Genomic DNA, 17,309 nt, shown 5'->3' on the forward strand with positions numbered 1-17,309 from the left:
ACGGCGCTATTCCGAAGCAGTCGCCAAGCAAAATGACCATTGTCGGTCGCGGACCGAAACTTCGTCGGCAGCCGCCTAGTTCTCGCAGCTTCGCCACTGAATTTCGCTTGTCTAATAGATAATGCGCAGGTTTTCAGCACCAAGCATGACAGTCATCACCCTACTCTCTTCCGTCTGTCTGTCTGAGCTTACGTCCAAGTAGTTCTCAGTGACGCGTTAAAGCTTTTCAGAGCCACTTCACTTACTGTCGTACCGTTCCTCCCTCACCGCCTTTCCCCGAACTGACAAAGCATAGGAGAGATAGCATAACGAGGAACCTTGCTATGTCGAAAGTACACGATGCATTTCAACAGAAGGGGCCCACGGTGTCATGGCGATGATATGAGGAGGGGTGGGCGGTAGGGAGGGGAAGCCCAGCTCCCATTTTCGCACGCCCGCGCGGCCTTGCACCCGCTCGCTCGCAACCAAAGACGTCGTGACTCGGAAGCGGAGGTGGTTGGTGCAGGCAAATACCAAGGGCGCGCTCGCAGCGGCAACACAGGCGAGAAAAACACACGATACTACATGAAAGGAAGGAGAGAGCGGGTCAGGGATCCAGGAGTGGGTGGATGCAAGTTCAAGTCCTAGAATGCGGCGGAATTCTACCACCACCATCATCATCTACCGCGCTGCCCGTATCAGCCACTACACCCGTCCCGTCTACAGCACTCTGCGGCACCACCGTCGAGCGACTGCGCCGCATTTGATTCGGCGAATGAACCCGCGGGCATAGCAGCGTGTATGCCGACGACGATGCAAGATGCAACAACGCCCTCAGCCGCGCACGGACCCGCGAGCTGGGCCTCTCTCCACGGGTATGCCACGGCTTCGTCGCGCGCTAGCTTGGTGAAGAAAAACAAAAACAAAAAAAAAACCGAGTCGGTTGTTGTATGGGGGAGGAGATGCCGTCCGTGCCTTTTGGCTTCTATGCGTGGTGCTGGTGGCGGCGGCGGCGGCTGCTCGGGTGGTTTTGGCCGGCGCGCGGAGGAGGAGGTCACGACCTTCCGACGCTCGTGCCGGACGAACCTGCGTGCCTTCGACCTCTCCCGATTTACCACCCCCTCCAACTTCGCCCCGCTCGACACTCCGCTGCATGCACGGGGGCTGGTGTGCACGTTCTCCGGCGGGAGATTTCGGGGGTGGAGGGGCGGCATTGCGGGGGTGCTGCTGCGACCCCCGTGACCCGGCGGCCTGATCCCGGATCAGCCGCCGCTGATCGCAGCCGCCGACGCACCGAAGGGAGCGAGCGATTCGCGCCGCGCCAGTCGCTGCCTCCGCTACGCCGTCTCGGGCTCGTAGTTCGCCAGCGTCGCGACACCGCAGTCAAAAGGTTCTGGAAACGCCGAGCTGGACATCGAATAAACTTTGATGTAAACGCTATATTAGGCGGCTAGAGAGGTCTGTGAGGTACGCTCAATATTTTAGGCACCGGCATTGGACGTGGCGACAACGAATTATGAGCAACTTGCCGCGAATTGCGCAAGGATTTGACGCGCCTACTCTTCAGAACAGCGTTCCGGCGTAAAACAAACGGGCCGAACTTGAGCAGCCCATAGTAAAACGACAGCAAAACGAGCTGCGCTGTCACACAGTCCTGTTGCGCAGTATACGCATGGTGTGAAGCGACCACTCTTATTTATTCAGCCAAGAATGCAAATATTGTACGCAGCTCCGGTAATATTATTCCCGCGGTCACACACTGAATGTATAACAGACGTTCACAAGCTTGAACGATCTCGAGCAGCGATGAAGAAGCGAGCCGCTACTGCAGCGGTAACACCTTAACGCTGCCACTGAGGACACCACTACAAGGTATGGAGTCATTACTCGTGATAGCCATTAACGGTAGCGCAGCATCCCAAGTCTCCTAAATTTACGTACGAGCGTCTCGAGAAAGTGAAGCAGGAGAGTCGAGGGAGAAGTGTTGTGAAGTTCGTTCTGAGGAAAACCTCCATGACTGCGAAACAAGTTTATTTTCCCGGGACAACGGAGAATTAAGGCGCATAAGGCATTAGCGGATTTGATTTTTATAATTGTCCAAGATCATCTGCCATTACGAGCATGCGTGCGAGAAATGTTGCGTCCTCGACGAGCATTTGTGAATAAACCTTTATAAAACACCAATTCTATGTCCCGCGAAGAAGCCGCTTCGGGAGTGTGGATGTGAAGCGTGCATGCCATTTTCAATGTGCATGATATGGTTTTCTGCAGCCGTTTTGCGTGAGAAGTGCTGCATAGCGTTCCTTAGAAAGTCAAATTTTAGCAGGAGAGTGTAGGCAGCAAAATAGTCTCCACAGGTCAATGCATGTTCGATCTCGTCCTGTTGCTACCATCAAACTATAATTATTGTCTATTATTTTACCGCCCAGCAGATGTCATTGGAAAACTTCCTCGAACGAGAACTGCTTTCTTGCGTAATACGAGGTTACCCTCTCGCGGATTAGCTTCCTCATTCTTGTAGCACAGCGATGAGACTGTATTTGTGGCCTCGGCACCTTCGTAGTGTCGTGCCATAGGAATGGAGGCGGCGACATGTGCACGAAAAACTAAGGCTTGCGGGCTTGTACTACAGCTTTCTCCACAGAAATCTTTGTTCGAGCCCACGTAAAGGCATAAAACGATGTTTATGATCAAAATTACACGCTGCTGCATGCGCGAGATTGACTTTAAGAAGGCAGCCACCCATGACGACATCATCGAGGCGAAGTAGCCCCCCCCCCCTCCCTCCTTTTTTTTTTTTATTCCCCAGGTCTCTGTCAATTGAACGTCTTATAGATTGAGGCAATAGTGCCTTAATGTACTACTCCTTCCAACGCGGCGACGACCGTAATATATTCACACAACCCTGAATAAAATCTAATGGTTCTCGATCACTGCGCAGGTTGTCATATGTTTACTGACAACTCACATGAGCAAGTTCCCAGAATTTATTGGCAGTCACACTGCGAACGCATTGTAAATCGCGTACGTTGACTACTCAAAGGCCCATGAAAACAATCCTTATGCATTCGCCTCGACGACAATTATTTGTTGTGATGTGCGAATATGCATCTCTTTCGGTTTCAGCACCCAGATGATAAATACGTCATGACGTTATGATAGGTCGGTTCACCTACACTTTTAAACAAAAGTAGACCCTTTGGGTCGTATCTTGCCAAGCAACAATAATCGTCATCTGTCTTGTCCGCATTTCCTTTCTTTAACGCTGCGAGCCCGGTACTTCCTAGTCACTGTAGTGACTGGTGCACTTTTCCGCAAGACACCGAATACTGGCCCGCAAAGCAGCAGCCAGACAGTCGCATCTGACGACCCGACGGAATTTCGAAGACAGTCCCCAGACAGCCAGACTTCGAAAAACCGACTAAAACAAAGGTGCTTCGGCACAGGACGTCTGGAGGAGAAATAGGCGAAAGAGGGAAACGCACCACCCCGGCCGGGTGTCAGATGACCGCGGGTCTGGGAACGCCAGTGGGAGGAGAGACAGCTTCAACTTCGGATCGGGTGGGCGCTAAGAGGCCCGCAGGAACGAAGACGGCCGGCAACATTGCGCGAGGCCAGGCGTCGCCATCGCCAACTCCGCCGGTAGCTGCCGACGATGATAATTAGGAGCAACCAAGCCGTCTACCTACACCGGAGCCACAGCGCCAAACTCCACTGATCAATTGACATCACCGCATCGAGTCGAATGACGGACGCGTAACCTGTGAGCCCTCTGCTAATATATCATTGTTTCTTCACGCTCTGTATCCTGTTGTGCCACATTTTTCCGTGAACTGTTCGTTTTGCTTTTGTAATATTTCTTGCCTGTAATTTGATTATTGACTCTCAATGTAAGTTTTGATTGTGTATTTGCATATGACGTCTCGTGTCCATTCTCTTCGCGTAGCACACCTGCAGGCGTGACACTAAAGTCCCTCACAGTCACGAACGACATGCGCGTTATCAGCATGACAGAGCATTCTTGGCAGAAAAGTAACGAGCGCAGCGTTTTCAAGAAAGGAAACGCAAGCAAGGAAGGTGACGATTATTGCTGCGTGGCAAATATACACCCCAAAGGACGTACATTTGTCTAAACCGCGACGGCTGCGGCTGCCGCGTACACGCGAGCGCACCAAGAAAAAGAAAACGCGCTGTGCTCTTGCTCGTTCTGCTTTTCTTTTTCTTGTTTTTTTTAATGAACAACACCGTCATACCTGGTCTTATTGCTGCACGACGTCAAAGAATGTTTCGATCTGTAATAACGTCCCGATGATGTCGACGACACCCTATCCGGTATCTCAACACCAGCATTAATATCAAATGTGGTGCAAGTTGCATTTGCCTTTTATATTGATATGTTCATGGGTGCATATAGGACTGTGTTCTGTGGATTTCTGACCCTATGGCGTGGTTTCATTCATTTTCTTAGATATATTTTTTATATTGTTGGTTCGGCTAAGCGAAAAGGAGTATTCGCCACCATTATAATGTGACTATATGCGTCTCTTTCTTTTATTTTCACTTCAATAAAAAGAAGATGTCAAATGTTACGCCTGCCTACCTCTACACTTGTCAAGTGCTCTGATATTTGAGAAGTGCACCGCAAATTTTCTACAAGTTCAGAAGTATGTGTCAGTATTCCGTAACCTGTTTTTCTTTTTTTCTGCAGGATTGGTGGCATTCCCTGACATAGGCCCACCTGACGACAACCGCCTGGCCGCTCATAGAAACCGCAATGTCCGCACAGTCATCGCGTTGCATGTGGCATCACTGCATGTCATCTCTACATGGAATACGTCCGGTGTTATATGTATATGTAGTGACCTACTCATAGTTCGAGCCAATCGAAACAGGTAAACGAAGCGCCGCTTGGAAACGCGATCTGCGCCGATGACGGACCCACTCTGACTTGGGTACTGCTTGGTCAGCTCATGCAGTTCACTCTCGATGCCATATAGACAGACGAGCGCAGAGCATCTGCGCCTTCACTAAAGGGTTGATTGTCTCCTATGCACTCCCATGTACACTCATCAACATGACCGAGCTCAGACAAACTTATCTCCCAATCATTTGACGGGGTTGAGTGCGACAAGAATTAGCAGGGACAAAATGGGGGAACGCGCTCCTCATTCTCATTAAAACAACGGTACCGATCCTAAAAATTATTCGCTAATATCCTGTGACGAGCGGTAAGAACGCTCTGAGGGAGGCATAGAGCCGAAACGTGCATGGAGTTTACATGTCCCCTATCTACTGAACTCATCTGAGAATGTCGATTTCCTGGCGGTAGCGTGAAGTTTCTGCCAACTCACACATCATCATGCCGCCTTTCCCGTTTCTTTTTCGTTGTATCCGTGCAATCCTCCCGCTGCGATCACTCAGGCGTAGAGGACAGTTCAAAAGATCACGAATCCCCTCCGATATTGAGCGAGTGCTGAAGCCTACGCTTTCCATATAAAAGCAGTTAAATCCCTCGCCATTTCGCAGATACATATATTGTTCAATCAACATCGCCCTCATATCTTCCGCAAGATGTTTGGAATACAGTGCCCCCCTTCCCCTAAGTTCACAAAGCACACGCCAGTGCGTGCTGAGAATTGGGCAGAAGGAAGCGCGAGAAATTATTACGTGACATGTTGCAGTGTTCGGTTCACTGTATTCACACGAAGCTACACGGGCTCAAAGTGACCCAAGGCGACCGCGCCCGGACCGCGCGCGGCCATGGGTCAACACGTTTCGCCCTTTGAAATGTGAAATTTCGCCCTCGTCCGAAAGCCCGTGGCAGCACCTTTCATCGAAGAATGTTCCCCGGAACAGGCTGGATCACAGCCAGTATATAGCGATACTGGAAAAGGACGAGCCCACCGGTGCGCCAATATTTCTTTCAAACGAGATTTGTTTCTTTGGCTCCGGCAACAGAGCGTTACATAGTTTCGGTTAGGACATCCATTACACAGTATTTATAGTCTTACGAAAGAAGAAGAAGAAAATACCGGATCGTCCTTTCCCGCGAGCATGCTGGGCCGAGCGATGGTCATACCGAAAGACGTTCTTTTTCTTTCACTTCTTAATTGTTGAGCGCCGCTGCGTATCTCCTGGGAGCAGATTACGCTCTGCGTAAAACGACGGCCAGGCTGTTACACACACACAAACACACATTCAGGCAGCCTGCGAGCGGGCGCGCGTCCCGCTAGCAGCCCCACCAACACACCAGCTCCATTTATTTCGCCACTGCAGGGCAGGAAACTGCAAGGGCTCGGTTCGCGGGCGCGTCCTTCGAGCCCTCGGCGACCGGCGCAGTTCCAGGAGGCCCCCAAGCTACGACAGCATCGGCAGTCGTATCGAAGGAGCAGCCTAAGCGGCTAGCTCCGGGGCACCCGGCTGCAGACAGGCTGGCGCCCGCACCCACTTCGGTAAAGAAGCAGAAGAACCGCGACAGCAAGCAAAAACAGCAAGCCCCAAACGTGGGGCTGAGCTTACTCACCCCTCCCTCCACCAGGAGACGAGAGGAAGAAGGCACGCACCTCTGTAGGAGCACGCCTGTTGCGGTGGTCCTCTTCTGCTCAGCAGCGCTGCGCCGCCCGCGGCAAAGCTGCGTTCCAGACGAAGGGGAACGGCATCGGGGACGGACGGCGGTCAGTGCGGCCCGCCGACGCCGGCAGCGGACGGCCGCTGTCGAGCCACATCCACGGGCGCCCGCTGAAATCGGCGCTCCGAGAAACGCACAGGGCCCGCTGCACTGTACTGACTTGGGAGACAAAGCACGGACACTGCGACGAAAGCCGTACGCACTCGAGACGCGGGCACGCGCGCACCACCGCAGCACGATTCCAACACCAGATTCACACCATCACCCACGAGGCACACACTGAAGAAGCCGATATCGCGTCGACGGGGCCGAAGAATTACTCGAAGAAAGTTGTCTCTGGGTGTTCGGGGCACTTTGAACAATGAGAAAAATAAATAGATGACCCCAATACGAATATCCCCACTTCTTGCAAGCGTCCTATGGATTTCACCTAGAAAAAGTAGGGAAAAACGATAATTTCCAGAGCATACGGGACGCAGTTCAGTATGAACAGAAAACCAAGGAACGTTTCGGGTTGGGCAGTGAAAGCCGACTTTTGGCGCACGAAACACACACTCACTCCAAGCTTTTGTCACTGGGTGAAGTACGCGAAGAGAGGAAAGAAGGTGGGGGGCGCGCAGACCGGTGAAGTCCTGCAAACAGATCCTCCGTTCGTGGTGTTCTCGATCTTGTGTACGGACTGCTAGAAGCCGGCTGGCAACGCACGGTCGGTTCAGTCAAGCAGTGGTCGCGAATGTCACCGTCCGCAGGCACCTCCGCGCTGCTGCTATGAGGGAAAGCACTTGTTGCTCGCCGCCTGCTGCTGCCTCCTCGCGCGATCCATTCCAGCCGGCGACCACTCCTCGCTGCTGGGGCCAGAAAACAGCCGCCGTCGTTTCGGCGGCGGCACAAGCCGCACCAGCAGTGCGAGAGGGAAAAGGGGGAGGCGAGAGAGAAGGGGCAAGCCGACGGGCAAAGCGAAGCAGCGTGCCAGCAGCAGCAAGCAGTCTGACGCGCGGCCGTTTTGTTGCTGCTTTTGCGGCTGCCGCGCGAGGTGGGCAAGGCGGAGCCAGTGAACCAGCAGCCGCGCGCCAAATCCACCACCGCCACTATACAACAACCACCGAAGAAAAAGGCCCGTGGCGACACATGGCGGAAAAATTCTCGTTCTGCTACGCCGTGCGGCGCCGGCAGCAGCAGGCAGGGCGACCGACCCGTTCGCGCGCCGGGATGCCCCCGCGGCGGCTCGCAGGGGGGAGGGCGAGTGTGCGGTCTTTTCGGTTTGCTCGCGCTGCGCCCCTCTCCCATCTCAAGTTTCCCTTCTTCTTCTTCCTCACTTCTTACGATCCTGGCGCATGGCCCCCCTCTGCTGCAGCTATCAAGGAGGAGGTGCGGCGCCGTAGTTGGAGGGCTGCGCCGCTTGGATCGACGGCCCCGAGCGCGAGAGCGGAGTAATACCCGGTTTTCCGAGGCCGAGGTACTACCTTTCGTTGGCTTCCGCACTTGGATGCACGCTGGCTCCGTGCAACGAGGGGCGCCGGAAAGCCGCAGAGCACTGCAGGAAAGCCGTCTCACCCATCCGACCCTGTGCCACCTAGCGAGCAAAAATAAAATTGGAGAGAGAGGACTCGGGGGAAACGAGAAACTTAATTTTCTTGTTTCGTTTTCCTCAGTACAATTCATATGGCGCAAACAGACAACAACACCAAATGATACATGGCTAGCAAATGCAGTAGAGAGCACAAAAGAGAACGTACCGCAAACGCTAGCTGGCTGCGACCTGACAGAGCGCACGTGAAACGCGAAAAAGGAAAAAGAAAAGGAATTTTCGCCGCCGTTTACCGAGACTTCATATTGTATGCGTGCACGCCTTCGGCAGTAAAACGGTGGCCTACTAGTGGACAGAAAGAAGGCCAAACTATCTTTTCCTTGGCGCCAGTGAAGTCAGTGTGACGTTACACATTTATCAATCTTATCGCGCACTCCATTTCTCTTTGAAAGGCAAGAAGATTGCGCAACGCTTTCTGTGCGATTCTACGTTTCTTCTATAATGGAGTGTAACCTATCAATAGTAGGCAGATAGCTCGACTCAGCCACATAGTGCCTACAGATATGATTTAAGGGGCAACTAGCACGGCAAATTAGATCACTTCTCATTTTCGCTATTCAGCCTATGCTCACAGTAACAAATTATGTTAAGTTCTTATTCCTTACCTATAGCACTCGCTATAGCACTAACTGCAGAAAACAACCGGCCGATGCACCCTGTTCGTTGAAAACACACAGAGTGTAAACTCGCCTTCGTGGATTTAGTTTTCGAACTACTGATAATTACGCCACTTCTTAAAAGTGGCATAGTGCCCGCGAGACACAGAATCAAATATTGTCTTTCTGTCTTTTCCTTTTATGCCGGTGTCGCTTCGGCTGCTTTGTATTGTTTTCTTAAAATTTCTAAGCTAGACTATGAACGTCCACTAAATAACTCGGTGCTTATGTTTTTTTTTTTTTTTTTTGCGTCACGAGATGCAGCAAGGCCGGTAAACGTTTGATTAGAGACAAGGTCGACAAGTCGGCGTGATGCGTCATTCTCTCCCAGACACTGAGCAGGCGCGAAGAGAAAAGTGATGAAAAGATAACGATCAATGGAAGGCGGGGACCACGATAAAAGCATGTTCGCAAAGAAACAAAAGTCCCCGCAATCAGAAGTCCGCACCAGCCACGGGAAGCAAGCACAAAACCGATAAGCGTCCAGGCGTACGAAACCTGCATAACGTGTGCTCCAGTAAATAGTTCTTCGTTCAGCTTGTAACTTCCTTGAGCGGAACGCAATTCATCGTTTGGTTACAAAATCTTTGAAACACATACGCATTTTTCGTTGATTTACAGAAGTTGTGCAGGAAAAAGAAAGCGCAGGACAGGTACACGTCACAGAGGCAAGTTCCAATGTGCTTGTTTGTATCACTTCACCCTGATGGCCACCACACTGCACGCATACTCGTACATGCAGAAATTCAGCGAAATCGATCCTTAGCGCCACCTGTTGCTAGCTGGTACGGGACAGCCGCGTCACTAAAGGGGAACTCCCTAAAAAAACCACTACAGTAGATCACATATTCGTGAACTTAGGTCGCTTCATTGACGTAACCTGTGGGACACTCTCTGACCAAGATTTAGGTCTGACTATATCCTGAAAAAAACCTGCAGGTTTCCACGAGCACATTTATGCGTCCATTGGAACTCTATATGTATACAGCAATGTGTTTCGAAAAATTCAACGTGCATTCATCCACGCGTGTCATTCTATTGACATAACCACTACAACAGACTCTTGACACTTACGAAGTCTACTTTCATCTACAAAAATCGCCGTGTTTTCCAAGAAGACTGTTGCCGATTAAGTAGGCCATGAAGAAGTATTACACATGCATATGCCTTTTATGCGAGCATCGGTTGGCCGACTGCACATGAACTAGCGTTTTTGGAAGACGTGAAGGAAGCAGTATTTCAAGGTTGCAAATACTTTACTGCACTGCAAAGAAAATAACTTTTTTAACCCAAGTTCAGTCTCAATGTTGCTCTATTGCATGTTCTGTTCCGACAGAAATATTTACACGTCTATAAGCGTTCGTAAGATGAAATAAAAACTTAAATATAGAAATAGCAGCAGTTTACAAAAAATTAACAAGAAACATTAACAAAATTACATTATATTGACAATATTACAGTTCTAAACGTAAAAAAAACATAGCCATTGAATGTATTTTTGGAATTAGTAACGAAATACCTCCTAGTCCTCCGACGTCCAACCGCTAACCTGGCGAAAGAAACGCAAAGCACTTGCGTAATGCAGTGAAAGCGATGCAAGAGTTTCTGAGGAAATATTTGTAAGATACTGTAATCGTTGGGGTCGGGCATGAAATAGATGGTAGCTGGCCCATGCCGTCGTCCAATTCATCCACGCTGAGGACGTCGTTGAAGGGAGAGACTTATTCTCATCGACAAAGAGGAATATGGGATTTATTTACAGTATCTACATGAGAACGTTACTCTCATCAGTCTAGCCTGACTGAAAAAGAATGCACCCTCAGCAGCCGCGCAACAGCTGCTTATAAACACACTGTCCTCCCTAGATCCCTAGGTGAGGGAAAACGGCCGTCCAACCTTCGATCAATTCGGAGTGTCCAAAGTCATCGTAGCCGACCCGCTTTGAGGGGGAGGGTTTACACAATCACTTCCGCACAGGTTTCACTGACCACACCAAAGTGAGAGGGTTTTCGCAAACACGGGTCTTGCCCTGAGCAGGTGCCTCTTGATCCCCGAGTTGGCCCCGCAGACAGTGGCTGCCGCGTCTGTCCATTGACTGACAACTTCTAGGACCCGTGAAACGGCGCCGCAAAACATATCGTTCCAGGAGTTCTCCCGCTCCAAACAAACCGTAGTGGTGACGGCGAAGCCACTAACAATACTTGGCACGCCGACTGCGTCTAAACATCCCGGCGCTGTTCGGTTGGGGACGCGGCGCATTGTCGTCCTTACAAAGCGAGTCGCCGCAGCGAGCCGGGCAGGTTTCGATGGTCGCTTCCACGAAGATCGCCAGCCCCCGCAAGTCGAACGTAACAAAACGTGTCTACTAACCATGCAAGAAAAATGGTCGAAGGACAGTTAGGTCAGAACAGGTGAACTGAACTCGGTGTCCAAAATCAGTGGTTATGTCAAAAGTTCCAAACATGGTCGTCAATGATTAGTTATTGCGGAGACGTAATTAGCATATACCGGCAGGTCTAATCTTTTTAACAGAAGAAATTTTTATTTAATTCGAGTGTTATAAATCACTGTAACGTTATCATTACCAAAAACCAGAGTTGGTAAAAATTAGTATGTAGACCCCACTACAGAGTGCCTCATGATCATTTCGTGGTTCTGCACGCCAAACATCAGGTTTCCTTTTTTACTCAACAGGATGGATCCACTTCCTGGCTTTAACTGTTCCTTGCAGTAAAGACGTTTATTGTACGATTCGTTGCAATGAATGTCATGGGCAACAAGAATGAGTGACACTGATAGGTACAAGCGAGGTAAAATGTAAAATGATACTCTGGTAGAACAATCATTCACTTTATCGATGAGCAATTCAGGTACACTTAAAGACACGATAAATCAGTAACGTGCAATTGTGTCTTTTTACATCATGCATATTAATTGAAACAAACGGCCAACAATGCTACAAATTAATATCGCCTTTAATAATACTCATTCGCTTGGATGTTTTGTTATAAAAGCCAATTTGCATACCATAAATTCGGACGTCCTAGCAGTCGTTATGAAAATTTCGCCGAAAGATAAACGCTGAAGAAATTCTTCATGTATTGCGCAAAATTTCAGATACATTATGTGTTATAAAAATTGACACTCCATTTGACTCGTCTCCCACATACTATATTTCTGATAGCTCGGTGCGTAACTGTTTTTAAATTTTCTATCGTTAATTGCGATAACTGTCATTGCCTTCCTTTTCACTGGTCCCTCTCCACTCGCATTACTGTCCACCAGACTTGTACACGTTACAGAAGAGCAATAACAGACTACAATTACTTCATTCAAAAAATGTAATGAATTACAATTACCAATTATTGCGCCAGAAAAAGTAATTAAGGACATATACAGCAGGAATCGACGATAAGTTTTACGTTACTTCCGCTCGAACTTTTATTAACATTGGATAGCTAGCGTGAACAGAACGAGCTGGCTCGGCACTTTCAGTGCGTCCTCTACAGCCCTTCATACATTGCTTGTCTGCACTAACAGCTGCTTCTAAAAAAAACGCGTTCGTCATCGTCCCTGTTATTATTGTGAAGACATAAGCAGTTACACAGGAAACCTGCTCGAGGAAGAAAAAATGGGAAAGGCAGGGAAAGAGAGCTTAGCCAGTTCACTCGATGTGCGCCTTGGAGGATAGGACACCACTGTGTACGCATACGAAGTTTGCGCACAAGATTGTGGTCGCCCGGAATCTGTGTCCTCTATAACACTATAACGCACTGCGCTTCGTTGCTGCTGGGACTAGGAAAAGACGCTCCCGATTGGGCCAATGAAAAGCTGAAAAAAAATCGTCCGTATGTGATTTCCTGGCGATAACGTCCAAAGTGGCCCTCGCTATCAATACATACGAGTGCCTGGTCAATTTGTCGGCCAGCATCTTCTGGAGCGTTAAGATGAGGAAACAAATATTGAACCCTGGTGTTGACTGTCTGGAGATGCGCGTTTATGAAGCTGCTGCATGGCGAGATGTCGGGCCTTCTACTGTAGCCTTCGCCAAATTCAGGTTCTCAAAGGTGCGTCGTTTGTGGCAGCTTCCCCCGTCAATAAATTGATTGGCTACCTGTAATTGTTTACTGAAGAAAAGTAACTGAATTACAGAGTACAGACTAAACAAAGTAATCGGTAAATTACAAAGTAACCACAAAATTCAATAGATTACAAGTAAATATATACATGTAAATGGTTACGTGTAAGCGTGCTGCCACAAGCTTGTTAGAAAGCTCTCATATAAGCCGACCTCATGTTTTCTTTCAAATATATCTTTGGAAGTAACCTAAACATCGAAAATAAGGCAGAAAGGGATGACTAGATGTTTGGTGGTGTTTGCTACTTCTTTCACCTAAAAGTACTAACGTGACTGTGACGTCACCGCGTTTGTTGCAGCAAATAAGATCGTTCAGCGCTTTCTTATATAGTTCACGAAGATTATCATCAATACAAGAGCTATCAGTGCAATAATTTACGGTGATGTATTTCAATAAAATGTTCTGCGGCTTTGCACATGCACCTAACACTTCTGCAGATTCCCGATCACGTGACGTTACATGCGCTTTTATTGCTTCTATCTACCAGAACTTGAATTCTTATCACTTGCCTTTACTTTCCATGAGGACAAAGCGACTCGCGTTATTCTTGAGGCAGATGACGCCACAGTGCTTCTAAGGTCGACCAATAGGGCGCGAGTAAGTGGTATTAAACCCAACATAAAACAGGCCAACAAAATCCTTGCATACGCCATTCCTGGAAAGACAAGCGCAGCGAAAAGGTGCGTAAGACGAGCTTCTGTTCCATTCTATAGTGTGTGATCACTGCTCCAGCTATTTTCTTCTCGTATCTCATTTGTCTGTATGCATTCATAATAGCATCGCTTTTTGTTGCATTTTCGCAGATCACTTCATCCGGTCGAGATGAAGCCCATGTCCCTATTTCTGTTGGCCTTTCATCTCGTCGCGGTGCAGGCGCACGATCTTGCCCCACGAACCTTCGGCTTCGTGCACAGCCACCCGGCACAGCTGCCGGGCCATCATGGCTACAGCATGTCAGTCCAGGCTCACGGCCCCTCCAATCACGCTTTACCGGCTCACCATGGTTTGCACGTTGGCCATGTTCACCAAGGCCACGGGCATGTAGTACAGCAAGTACAGGGTCAGTTCTCCAACGCTCACCAGCAGCAAGTGGACCACGCGCATCAGCACAATAACCACCAGCACTCTGCCGCGCCTCATTCCGCAACTGCGCCCATTGCATCGAACGTGAACACGGTCCCAGTCTTGATGTGCCGCGTCGTCAAGGTTCCTGTTAATGCCACGGCTCCTGCTGCGCCGCCGACGCATCACTCCGGCTCCTCTAGCAACCAGCACGTCGGTAGCCATATCGCTACTTCCATTAGTCATGTCTTCGGAAAGGTCGTCAACCCGGTGGTGGCCCTCCTACAGAACGCCTCAGTTTGGCTGAACCGCACGGCTCACCGACATCCGAGTGCCACTAGTCTTCACCACCACCAGCACACTGCTGCTGTGCCCCATTCCGTCATCAAAAAGAAGCTAGCTGTCATCGGAAAGCTCAACCATCGCACGGCGAGCACTGCTTCGGCGACCGCACGTCCATCAGTCCCTAGTGATGCGACCACAGCACCCGGTCGTAAAACTGCAGTTCCAAGCGCAGTGCCCGAGGCGACAACTCGTTCCCGCCCGACGACAAACATGTTGACGCTCACTCCTGTACTCGTCAGCACACTGGGCGTCCCTGCTCCTACTCTAGGCGTCCCGCATGCGCGTGCTGACACCTTTCCTAACTCGCCTTCGACAACTGCTTCTGCCGATCTGCCTACTTCCGTCGCTGAAGAGGTGTCCTCGAAAAGCATTGTAACAGACCATGTTACCGGCACTACAACGACGGCCTCGGAGTCCCCCTTGGCAAGAACCGTGATGTCTAATCGTGCTACCTTATCTGCCACAACCCCGGCTAGCGCTGCTGACTCTACAACGCCCGACCTAGGTCTCCTCAATCTGCGCGCCGACCCCTTCATTATCCCGGCTGCCACAAGCTCTTCGGTTGACCTGCCTGCTTCTATTCTTGAAGAGGTTTCGTCCACAAACCGTATCTCAGTGGCTACTCAAGCAACGTTATCGGAGTCAACCTTTCCCGTCACAGACGTAACCACCGAGACGACCGCTCGGGCAACTTTATCCACTAGTGCTTTTACAAGCGGTCTTGACCTCAAGACACATGCCTTGGGTTCCCTGGATGCGCGTGCTAATGCTTTCACTGCACTGGTTACTTCAACGGACGTGTCCCCTTTTGGTCCTGCACATAGGGAGCAGGCAGCGTCGGCCACCGCAACATCGACTATTACCGATGGTCCCACACCTCTTTTCACAGAATATAACACACGTGCTGTGCCTACGTATGTACCGGGAGATTCTGCAGCCTCTACGTTTCCGGTGGACCTAGGTGCAGTCTCCGTACGATTAGCTCAATTCACTGCAGCTCCGCCTTCTACAGCAACACCCCCAGTTCTTCCCGCTAACGAGGCCTCACCGACTGTAGTAACGGCAGAAGACATCACCGTTGCAACTGAAACAGACTCTGCCATCACGCACCCAGCCGTGGCGCTTTCCCAGACTTCCATACCTGCTTCTTCGCCACCTGAGACATCAACTGTCATTGATGCCCGCTCGGTTCGCCCGAAAACCCGGTAGATCGCTGAACCACAGGCTTCCCAGCAGTAATAGCATCGGCGATATTGTAATGGGATAATTGTAGTAGCATGCCTGCTCGGGCCATATTTGCAATGTTTTAAGCTTTTTACTGCGCGCATTTTGCATGTTGCAAATCTTGACCGGTGTACTACGATTGCGCAATAAACACGGGCCTTTTATCACAGATCCTTCCTGCTCATTCCTTCGTGCATGCCTCGCGCACCAGTTCTTGTCGCACGGTGGCAGCGCACTGGCTGCGCGTCACCCGTTCATCTCATTCCAGCTTGACTTCAATGCAATGCTATTAGCAGCAGCATCATTTTTCATCCGATGTTCACGCTGCACGGACCATTTCAATAACTCCACCTAGTACTCGGCTCCTGCCACGTCAGATGCTCGATACCTGATTTATAGGGACCCTGGAATGGGGTGTAACCATTCGGTTTTCAGAAAGGTCTGGGCTGATGTCAGGCGCACCTGAAAACTACACTCGTTGTGTTACCGACATATTCTTTTCGTAAAACACCTCGCGGAAACGCTCTATACATTAATGAACGCGTTCGCCTGCATTGCTACAGTGAACGATACTTCTGCCCTTGAGAGTCATTATCCTTAGAGGGTGCACTCCTAAAACGAAATCTTTCACATATTGCACACGAAAGTGAGTGTTCTGTGCGAACGGTGTTTTTCAATTATTCATTTACATCGCACTCTGAATGCAATTATTGATTGGAGATATAGAAGTGGCACGACATTAGCAGCGACGACATAGTTTCCTTCATATATAAAAAACGAACAAGAGAAAATTTGGCTGACCAACTCATTATAAAATTAACGCGTCTTCAATAAAAGAGCTGGGGCGCGTTTTAGAATTTCCGTGTCGTCAAATGGCTGAGCATGTAGTTTCTGAACCTGCCAAGTCATAGTTCAATAGGGCACGATGTAAGCAGGCCTAAGGCGCCCGCGCGTGTAGTTACGCTGCACTGGCGAAAAGTGGACTCTTGTACAGTTTGTCGTGGCACAGCCAGCGCGACCGACGGGGCTCGGCGGGTTCTGACGTCGGTGACGTGGCGAATGTGATGCTGGAGCCACTTGACCACCATACTTTACGCTATGAATTTGACCCCCCTGTGTGTGTGTGTGTGTGTGTGTGTGTGTGTGTGTGTGTGTGTATATATATATATATATATATATATATATATATATATATATATATATATATATATATATATATATATATATATATGCGTGTGTAGCGACAGTACAACACCCTGGTACGCTTCAGTGACCGACTGATATGTACATTAAGTATCACCACTGTGTCCGGCGTAGCTTACCTACGATAGCGGGGTACAACAACGAAATACTGTGTGTAACGCATAAAAATTGGCAGAAAGCGAATATTCAGTCACTGTTTTTCAGAGCACCTAAGCTACCTAAACAGTTCAAATCTTGGGTACACTTCACCAAAAAGTGACCCTAATTTCTTCAAAACATTGTCACACGTCGATGGTTATCTTCGTCGGGTGACCGCTTTTTACCGGCTTAGAAACGTTAAAAATTATTGCTCAGAGCAGGACGCGCTTCTATTAAATCATGCGGCTTTCCGTGCTAAAATGACGATTTGATCACGATGCACGGGGTAGAATGGCACTCCGGAATAATTTCACCACTAGCAGTTCTTTAATGTCTACCTATATCTA

General features: G+C 49.5%; 1 protein-coding gene across 1 annotated transcript in view; it reads right to left on the minus strand.

Annotated features, from left to right (window-relative positions):
- Window positions 1-7,712, minus strand: part of LOC142579577 (ankyrin repeat and BTB/POZ domain-containing protein 2) — a 139,458-nt gene extending 131,746 nt beyond the window's left edge. Inside the window, exon 1 of the mRNA XM_075689942.1 lies at window positions 6,543-7,712. The gene's annotated coding sequence lies outside the window, so the exon portion shown is untranslated. The remainder of the gene's footprint in view (window positions 1-6,542) is intronic.
- Window positions 7,713-17,309: the final 9,597 nt, after the last annotated feature.

Source organism: Dermacentor variabilis, chromosome 4 (genome assembly GCF_050947875.1).
Source record: "Dermacentor variabilis isolate Ectoservices chromosome 4, ASM5094787v1, whole genome shotgun sequence".
Lineage (NCBI taxonomy): Eukaryota > Metazoa > Arthropoda > Arachnida > Ixodida > Ixodidae > Dermacentor > Dermacentor variabilis.